Raw genomic sequence first — 10,198 nt, forward strand, 5'->3', positions numbered from 1 at the left:
TAATAATACTGACATAAGAACAATGGAGGTAACGCTGAGAGCAAACAGGTCAGCAAAGGCGAGGGGAGCGCAGTAAGGTGTTCAGGGCGGTAAGTTTGGTGGTGGTGGACGGTGAGGGACACTAACAGTCATGGGAAGTAGAGGGCGGGACACATCCATTCCTAGTCGGAGGGGATGATGATGATGGTGATGATGATGGCCACATCATTAAAATACTTTGTCATCTTTTATGCAATTTAATATCAGCTGAATCTACGAACCAGAACTAGGTCAAACACGTTCCCTCTCTTTCAGAACGGTCATCAGACAGAAACATTTAGACAGACAGCAATCAACACTCAACCAGGACATAAAAGTAAGTGATTCAAACCTGATTCTTTATCCTTTCAACCGGGCCCTAAATCCATCCTCCTCCTATAGTGTTTTTTAAGAGCACATACATATTAAATAGAGCAAACATGGGATGTGGAAGGCATGGCAGAACTAGGAGAGAATTGTGGAGACGGGCAAAAATGTTTCAGCTTGAGTAGAGAGGAAGGAAGAGAATGACTCACAAAATACAAACCAAATTAAAACGTATAGCAGACCTGAACATACAAGAAGAGATGGACATCAAAAGCAAAAAAAAAAATGACAGGAATAAGATATGTACAGGATTACTTTTCCTTCGAAACCATCTCATAGAAGAGAATAAAGCTTATGTGGCAATGGTCAACCCCTTTTATTTTTACCTTTTCCTGTTTCTTTCTCGAATCCAACTTGATCCCTCCTCTCTGTCCCCTCTTCCTCACTCTCCAGTTAGTGCCTTCCCTCTTGACTTGCAGCCATGCATCTCTATTTCCCTCCAGTCTCGTCACATTTTATCCACTGTTGCCTCATCTCTTCCTCAGACACCATTTGCTTTTATCTTCACCCGACCACGCACAGGACTTTGAAAAGGAAAACATGCCTCATGAAAAAAAAAAAAAAAAAAAAAAAAGATATTAGTGTAATGGGAGAAAAGTACAAGATGAGTACTTTTTCCTCATGGTGCTGCGCTGAAGCTGTGCAGAACCGGTTCCACCGTCCGCTGTACAAAGAGGACCAACACAAAAGTCTCAGTAGTGTGGGGAGAGCTGAGAGAACGTAGAATGCATGAGAAGGAAGGAGAAGGCATCAGTCATTGTGTGTGTGCGCGCGCATGTGTGTGTGCATGTGTGTGTGTGAGTGTGCATGTGTGTGTGTGAGTGTGCATGCATGCAGGGTAGGAATGAAGGAGAGGAGAGAGGGAGGGACAGAGATTGAAAGAAAGGAAGGTGGGAGGGAATCAGAGGAGTATACGTGGAGAGAGGAAAAGGGGAGGAGACATTTTTCTCCATTTTCCTGTTCACATTTTTGACCCCCCCCCCCCCCATAACTCCATACCAGCCCCCCAGCCCCCCCACGTGAAATGATCCCTCTACCGTCTCAGTGTACGCAACAGCCTTGTCAATAGATCATTATTCTGCCTTCACGACTGCTGTCCTCCTGTCATGTGTCCCTTTGTAGGAGCCAGCTGTGTCTTTAAACCCGATGCACTTGAACTCGGGGAGTGCTTTTCCTTCTCTGTGTACTTCCCCTCTGCCGGCCCCCCAGCACACAGGAAAGAGACACAACTTTCAGGAACAAGTGAGAAAGAGACACTGTGTGTGTGTGTGTGTGTGTGTGTGTGTGTGTGTGTGTGTGTGTGTGTGTGTGTGTGTGTGTGTGTGTGTGTGTGTGTGTGTGTGTGTGTGTGTGTGTGTGTGTGTGTGTGAGAGAGAGAGAGAGGGGGAAAGAGGGAGAGAGAGAGGAAGAAAGAGATAAAAGAAGAGAGACAGAGGGGCGAAAAGGGGCAGAGAGAAACGCAGATGGGGGAGGGTCGAGGTTTGTAAATGGTCCCTCAAGGCTATTGTAAGACTTGGAGATCAACTCAAGACATACATGAGATGTAGAACGTATGAACGTGAGACACAAGTTTTATAACAATTGTTGAGGGCTGAATTAATATTAAAGGAATGAATGGGATATGTTTGAAGGAAGGTGAGAAAACAGATTGCTGCTAGAATATTAATTTGCTATATAAATTATGCCCGTGTGTTTGTAACACCATGAAAGCGTGCAGTCAAGAAAGTGCAAGGTTAAGGTCAGACCATTAAGCAGAGCCTCGCATATCTTCACAAAATCTCCATGGCAACTGCTGAGATACAGGTGAAATGTTTCATAAGACAACTCTTTTCTGTTGTAGGTCAAAAAGTGGACAATAATAGCCGCTTCGGCTGTTACCTATTTGTCTCTTTTTAATAAAAGGCATAGAGCGGGTACAATCCACTCACCTTAACTGATTTAATTGTTGAGACAGCGGAAGGGGAGGCCTGGGGGAGTCAGGAGCTCTGACTAGATTCGATCGTAGGCCAGCAGAGGCACGTGGTAAAGCAAACCTCCTGATGCCTCTCGTAGAACAGACTTGCATATGTTAAACTGCCCTGCATTATACAAGCCGTTCCTGAGCATTTATGTATGCAGCAGAGTTTGCATAATGGACCTTATAGATTCATAAATATGTCTCATGTCTCTTGTAACCAGTGGCCATTTTGTTATTATTCCTTTTATTCTAAGAAAAAGGAATTGACAAAAAAAAAGCATATTTTTCAATATGTAAGGACAGTATGGTTTTGCTTCGTTAGCAAATAATGGATGGGTATTTAAATGAGTTTTATGTAAAGCCAAATAACATTTCAGCAGGAATTTTCCAATAAATTACAGGCCTGGGAACATGGAATGTTATCACAAAGAAATATCATCCACAAGATCACAGGCAGTTGCCATCAATTGTGTTGGACATTTTATTGCACTTCCCCCGTTTATGTTTCAGTTTCAAAATTACAGCACTGATGAAATCTGGACAATTTAGAATCTGTTTCCTTAAAAAGAAAGAAAAATAATTTACTGTTTGGTTTGAAGCAAAAGTTTGATTTAATTTAAAATAAACACTTGAAAGGGGTTGAGATTGTAGTTTGTTAAATTAATAGGTATTTAGCAATTACTGATTTATTCAATGCTTGTCCTACAGTTTGTGTCTACTGTTTATTCCTAAGGCACTTAGATGATGGTTGGAGTTGTAATGTATGATGTGTTTAGACTTCAGCCATGTGAACCAAAGAGAGCTTCTGAAATATAGACCAATAAAAAGTCACCACCCATAATAAATCTAGTGAAAAATCTCTTTCCTGCTGATTTAATCCTGTCAAATCCTTGGATCTACAAGACATAAGGGTTGATGTGAGGGTGTCTTATCTGCAGAAAAAAACAAGAGTGGAGGGAAAATTATGTTTGCATGCAGCACTTAAACCATGACATTTATGGGCTGGCCAAAAAACTCAAGCCAGGCTGGAAGACTCTTCACCAACATGCTGGAACAACTGGATCAACGTCACTCCCAAGTTTGTGAAATCATGCCTTAACTGAAATTGCTCATTTCACAGTCAGTTTCAATCTCACCAGAACTATGTAATGGTACATATTCAATTTCAAGTTAATTTTATTAGTGTAATCAGTTACATTAATAATCTCAGTGGACTCTACCTGCCTAGTATCCAACATAGAAGGACATTTAGTAGCCAAGAGCCAAATATTCCCCTCAAGAGCTTGCATCCTTCCATACTTGGGCCATTTCTTTGTTATTGTCATTCATACTTGCAATGCATGTAGGGTCTTGATATTCCGCTGTCACTGTGTGGAGCTGTTGATTGAGATATGAGCTGCTCTCCTCCATTGGTCTAATCTACCCATTAAGCATGGTGACACATCTCCACTGTTGGCTTATAATGTTTATACTGCCTAGCTAATTCAGGCTACACATGCAGGCCACTTCCCCATCACTACTCAGTTTTTGCAAATTCACCACCTTCACCACGTTGTGGCGGCAGTGGCTCAGAGGTAGATCGGACGCCTTATGATCAGACATCGGTGATTCGAATCCCGCTCCTGCCAGCCACCTTCACAGTATGAGCTGACAGTGGGAGGTGTCAGCTCATCTCCCAGTCCCTGCCGAAGCACCCTTGAGCAAGGCGCAGTCCCCCCTACAAGCTGCTCATTTGGGGCGCACCCCAAAGTCCCGACCCGTCACTCTGCCTCTTCATGTCGCTTGTTGTACTAACTGCATGCCTACAGGCCCCAAGTGTGTTCTGTTTGTTCAGGGGTCTGTACACAACATTGTATTGTATGCATGGTCTGACACATTTATGCATGTAAAAGTGTAAAGATAATTTCCCCGTTGGGGATAAATAAGGTTGACTTCCTTTCTTTCATCAGGCTCATTAGCCAAACTAGTCTTTGCTGAGTCATCGACCGCCTCCAACAACCAGTGTCTGGTCTCCACAGGGGGATTTGCTGCATCTCACATCCTTCTGGGGCAGATGGTTTTCAATCACAAGCTTCCTGAAAGTTTTGAGTCTGCCAGACTTACTATTACCTGCTGTAATAAATATCTATCTTTACTTAATTTTGCTTGTCTCTACTGACTTAAGTGGACATACAATCCATCCGTCTTCTTGAAGATGAGACAATTATAATTGTCTCGTCTAATCTGCTTTTCGGTTCACAAGTTATGCCGGAGCCTACCCAACTAGCTACAGGTAAGAAGCAGGGAGCACTCTGGATGCGTCACCACATGCATAAAAACTCACACCTACGGATAATTTTGCTGCCTCACTGTGCCACCCTTTAAGTAAACATGTAGGACATTCATGGCTGTTGGGACTGAGGATCTCCTACAACCTCTTTTTAAAAAAAAAAAAATCTAAATCTCTTAAAACAAATCTTTATTTTTATGCCTTAAATGTGTAAGAGAATGTTGAGAAATAATCCGGAAAGAAAATCTGTTTTCAATGCCCCAAAAGAAGAAACACCAACTTTTTTCAATTTAAAAAGAAGGCACTGGTCTACCGCATTACCAACACAAATAGGTATCGACCCAGTGAGAGGTGGGGGGAGGGGGGGTCGTGGAGGAGGGATGGAGGAGTGGGCAGATTATAAAGGTTAAAGGAGTGTCTGCTGCATTCACTCATACCTTTTATCAAAGAGGCCAAGACACATTCCATATTTAACCACTTTAGTGAGGACCAGAAATGATGAGGGACTGGATGCTATGGCAAACACCTCTGCTATTGGCTCAACCCAAGGACAGTCATTACTAGAGGGAAAAGAACAGTGTGTGTGTGTGTGTGTGTGTGTGTGTGTGTGTGTGTGTGTGTGTGTGTGTGTGTGTGTGTGTGTGTGTGTGTGTGTGTGTGTGTGTGTGTGTGTGTGTGTGTGTGTGTGTGTGTGTGTGTGTGTGCGTGAGGGGAAGAGATGCTTATACTGGCGCTGATCTTGAAAGGCCTGGCCAGTCGATCACATTAAGCTCCCTGTGAGATAGAGAAATCAATATGTTTTTGAAGGCGAAGCAGGCTGCATGTGGCTTATGCGTGTGGGCCTCATTGACAACCGCCAGACATGTTCAGTGAGAAATGGCTTTGAAAAAAAGAACGATAACATTTCGAGGTCAAGTGCTTTCATTTCCAATACTTATTAACACTTGTGAGAAACATCCACATCTAAAGTGTGTTTGTCTGACCTGCTCCTATTATCACAGTGGAATAACAGCGGCAATGTTTGAGAGGCAAAACTGGAAAAGAAAATCAATAGTATTCAGATAAATAGTTGTGCAGAATCTGTGAGGTCTGTATCAGGATTATAAAGTCAGAAGAAAAAAGAAACAGAATGACTTCGAGCGAATTAATAGCTTGTTTAAAGACTTGGTAATGCAATCAGTCTTATAGTTAACAACAGGAATTGCCTGCAGTGGTTCACCACTAGCAGATAAAGAGGGAAGGAGGTTAGCAGCATTACAGGAGGATTAAAGAGTAAAATATATGAAATATACTATATGCTATAAATAATGAGAAGGCAATTTAGTTTTAAATTGGTCATCAAAAACAATGTTTATTATTAATTTTGCAGTTGTTTTCTAATAAATTTTGACTTTTAAACTTAGGAATGTTGGTAATAGTGAGCCTTTAGAAATTGTTAGGTAATTTTATATGGTAATAAATTTTGGGATATTATTAGCACTGTTTTTGCAAATTATCGGTTATTGGTTTTATATTGTTGTGTTTATACTGCATGCATATACACACACAGGCACATGCGGGCGCACACACACAATACTATACACAATATGTATACTATGTGTGTATGTGTACATATCAATCAACCTTTACTTGTATAGTTCTTAATCACATCAGCAGACAGTTCAAAGCACTTCAAAGTGCTTTGTGTGTGTGTGTGTGTGTGTGTGTGTGTGTGTGTGTGTGTGTGTGTGTGTGTGCGCGCGCGTGCGTACGTGCGTGTGTGTCTCATGCTGCATGTGTCTATCCATCAAAGCAATAATTTACTCTCGAGTTGGTAACCGGGACAAAGACCCAGGCAGTCAGTGAAGAAAAAAATACACAGATCAAAATCAGTGAATCCTTATTATTCGTTGATGATCTGTACGTTAACAATGAAATGCTAACTTGTTTTATTAATCTTTATGTCACAGCTTGAATCAGCTAACTTACTCTAAAGAAAACAAATTTAAAAACCATTAGAAAAATGGAAGTTTGGCCTGTGATATGAATAAAACACAGAAACAGATGACATTGACCATGAAGTCATATTGACTGTTGATTGCTAGAAACTGAGTTCAGTGTGCTATCAAGACATGCAGGACCACCATGTCGACTGGATGGAATGACAGAAGAGACAACATTCTGCCCTCCAGTGGTCAGAGGGAGAATCACAAAAGGCGCGCGCGCGCGCGCACACACACACACACACACACACACACACACACACACACACACACACACAGATGGACACAGTACTTGACCCCAGTACTTGAGTAAGAGTAGAAATTCTTCTGGTCAAAATTTACTCCGCTACAAGTAAGAGTAGCCCAGTCAATACATTACTTGAGTAAGAGTAAAAAAGTACTTGTTTTTAAATGTACTTAAGTATTCAAGAGTAAATGCTTTTAAATGTACTTAAAGTAAAAGTAAGACTAAGAGTAAATTCCTTTTTTTTTGATGAGAATGGACCTGACTGAATTACTGTCATTTTACAATTTTATATATAGTACCTTGCATCTCTTCTTTCAGAGAAAACTCTTTGAAACCACCTGCACTGATGCGCTTGCCTGTAGAACCATTATGTTATGCTGTACCAAGCTTTCCCCAACATCTATAAAAATGGAAATAAAATTAATGGAATCATCAAAGAGGACAATTATGTCCTTTTCACATTTTATTAAACAATTCCCCCCTTCCATTCACACACAAGACCAAATGGAGCCAAATGGAGCCATACAGGCCCAACCAACTCGTTTAACTGGGGACCAACTGGAACCCCTAAAGGACACACTGGTGGACTACTGGTTGAGAACCACTACTTTACATCAAACTCAGGCCCCGTCCACACGATGGCGTTTTTTTTAAAAAACGCAACTTTTTAAAAATGCATCAAAACAATTCGCGTCCACACGACAGCGTTTTTAAAAACTTTCCGTCCACATGTAAACCCAGCAGTGCGTTTTCGAAGACGGCTATAAGCATGCCAAACCATGCGGTGGCAGTATTGAGTCACTTTTTATCTAATAGGAATCCTCCGTGTTTTGTTGTCACAACACACAGGCCCATAAATATGACGTCACAGCAGTTTTCGTCGCAGGCAAGACATCAGCTTTTTAAAAAGTCCTGGAGATACACCACCCACATGACAACGCAGACCCAGCGTTTTTTAAAAAAATCCACCTCGGTCAGCGTTTTTAAAAAGTTACGTTTTCGTTCTGGATATCTGCGTTGTCGTGTGGACAGAAGGCGTAAACGCAACAAAAAAGTTGCGTTTTTAAAAAATCCGTTATCGTGTGGACGGGGCCTAAATCTCTGCTTTCAACAACTCAATGTTTACAGGAAGGACATATCCCAGTACCACAATATTTGTCTCCCCCAGACTGCCTGTCTCCCCCCACCTGTCTGTCTGTCTGTCTGTCTGTCTACCCCCCCAATCTGTGTGTCTCCTCCTGCCCCCCAGTCTGTGTGTCTCTGTGGCCCTGTGTCCACCAGTCTCTGTCAGTCTGTAGTACTGTAAAATTAAGTGACAAGAGGTTTCTAGGTGTGACTTTTGTCAGCTTTTCTTCAGCAAACACAAAAGCATTTGAAATTGTACTTTTTCTTGTCTGAGTCCGCGTTGTCCTTTTTCACTTCTACAAACTCGAACATATCTTTAAGATAAGGCCATGGGTTTTCTTCCTCCTTCCTCATAAAACTCCGGCTCATCATGTTCATCAGATTCAACGGAGGCTTCTTCGGCAGTCGCCATTGCTACTGCGGTCTTGTTTTGAGCTGATTAGGTAGGGGATGACGTATTTCTGCTTTAACGTAAATCCCAGTTGAGAACGTGTACTGATAGGTTTCCTTCTTTGATGAACACTGCGTGTGGCCAATTGCATTTTAGAGGGGGGGGGGGGCAACAGGCAAACCTAAAAGTAACAAGTATTCATGATCTTCTCAGAAATTAACTCGAGTAAGAGTAAAAATCTTTGCCTCGGAAATGTATTCGATTAAGAGTAATAAGTATGAAAGAATTCTAGTATTTGAGTAAAGTAAAAATCCTCAGAATCTGTACTTAAGTACAGTACTTAAGTAATTTTACTTAAGGAATGTTACTGTCCACCCCTACACACACACACACACACACACACACACATACACACACACACACACACACACACACACACACACACACACACACACACACACACACACACACACACACACACACACACACACACATACACACACACATTGATTCATATACATTCATTTTTAACCTTTAGATGCACAGGTGGGTTCATAAATGGGTTTGTTTTTCTTCAGTTTTAGGATGAAAAGTTGCAATATATTCATATTCCAGGTAATCCTTATATAACATGTTTGTGACATGAGGCTATTTGAATTTTTATTTACTTTTTTATTAATTTTCCGAAACAAACAAACAAACAAACAAACAAACACACACACACACACACACACACACACACACACATTGCACCTGACCTAGCTAACTCAAAAGTAGGCCAATGTTACTTTATATTGGCTATTTTTTATATGATATATACAGTAGTTTTTTAGTTTTGTTTTTTGCTGTAACATCAGATGTCGCTTAAAACTAGAATTTGGTTTCTATAAATTGAAAAAAGACCTGAATAACTTTAGGAACATCTGGTGTTACAAAAATGTCCTATACACTTTAGTTGATGACCACCTCACTTTTGCAAAATTCCTGTTATAATGTATTAATTTTTATATTGTATTTCCCTTTGCTTCTTGATGTTTAATGTTTTTGAGTGTTTAGTGTTTTTGAAATTTCATCTAATGAAAAATTGTAAAATGTTCTAAATGTTCTAAATGTTAAATGTGATTGAAGTTTTTTTTTGCAAAAAATCTTATGAGGCACTTTAGTGCTTCATCTAATGTAAAATTGCAAAATGTTTGAATGTGATTAAAGTGTTTTTGCAAAAATCAAAAAATCTTCTTCTTCTTCTGAACAGTGTGGGTGTGGAAACTCAGCTGATCCTATGTGGTTGGTAGTCAAATTCCTCCACCAGTTGGTTCGCTGATGAGTCCAGTGAACAATAAGCCAGAAGTTGCTTTTAACGTGACAACCAGCTAACAAATGTTAGAATGTTCGGGTTCGAGACCCAATGGATCTGTTTCAGGTGGGGAGGGGGTTTTTGGTTTGAAGGCAGGCCTCTGACGGTCACTTTGTTCTGTATCCGGTTCCTGAGTTTTGATCTCAAGTTTGCTTCACTCCATATGCAAAAAAAGTACAAGATGTCTGTGTAGGTTCTCACTCATCCATGTCATGGTTATCCAAAAGCTGTTGAGTCGATCCACTGGACGTTAAGAAAGTTCTTGAAGATGTTTCGTCTCTCATCCAAGAGACTTCTTCAGTGGAAAAAAAAATGTACATGTCCAAAATGGAATTACTCTTTCTTTTCAACAAAACACATTATACCATCTCAGTTTTCTCGTTTGCATGCATCCTTGCGTCTTTGACAGGGATGCTCGATCATTAGACAATGTGCGTCCCTGGGATGTAAGCTTTAAATACTTACAAT

General features: G+C 40.8%; 1 protein-coding gene across 2 annotated transcripts in view; it reads right to left on the bottom strand.

Annotated features, from left to right (window-relative positions):
- Positions 1-1,169, bottom strand: part of spaca6 (sperm acrosome associated 6) — a 32,819-nt gene extending 31,650 nt beyond the window's left edge. For both annotated transcript variants that reach the window (XM_068323948.1, XM_068323946.1), the window contains exon 1: positions 732-1,169. The gene's annotated coding sequence lies outside the window, so the exon portion shown is untranslated. The remainder of the gene's footprint in view (positions 1-731) is intronic.
- Positions 1,170-10,198: the final 9,029 nt, after the last annotated feature.

The sequence above is a fragment of the Antennarius striatus genome, chromosome 9, assembly GCF_040054535.1.
Source record: "Antennarius striatus isolate MH-2024 chromosome 9, ASM4005453v1, whole genome shotgun sequence".
Lineage (NCBI taxonomy): Eukaryota > Metazoa > Chordata > Actinopteri > Lophiiformes > Antennariidae > Antennarius > Antennarius striatus.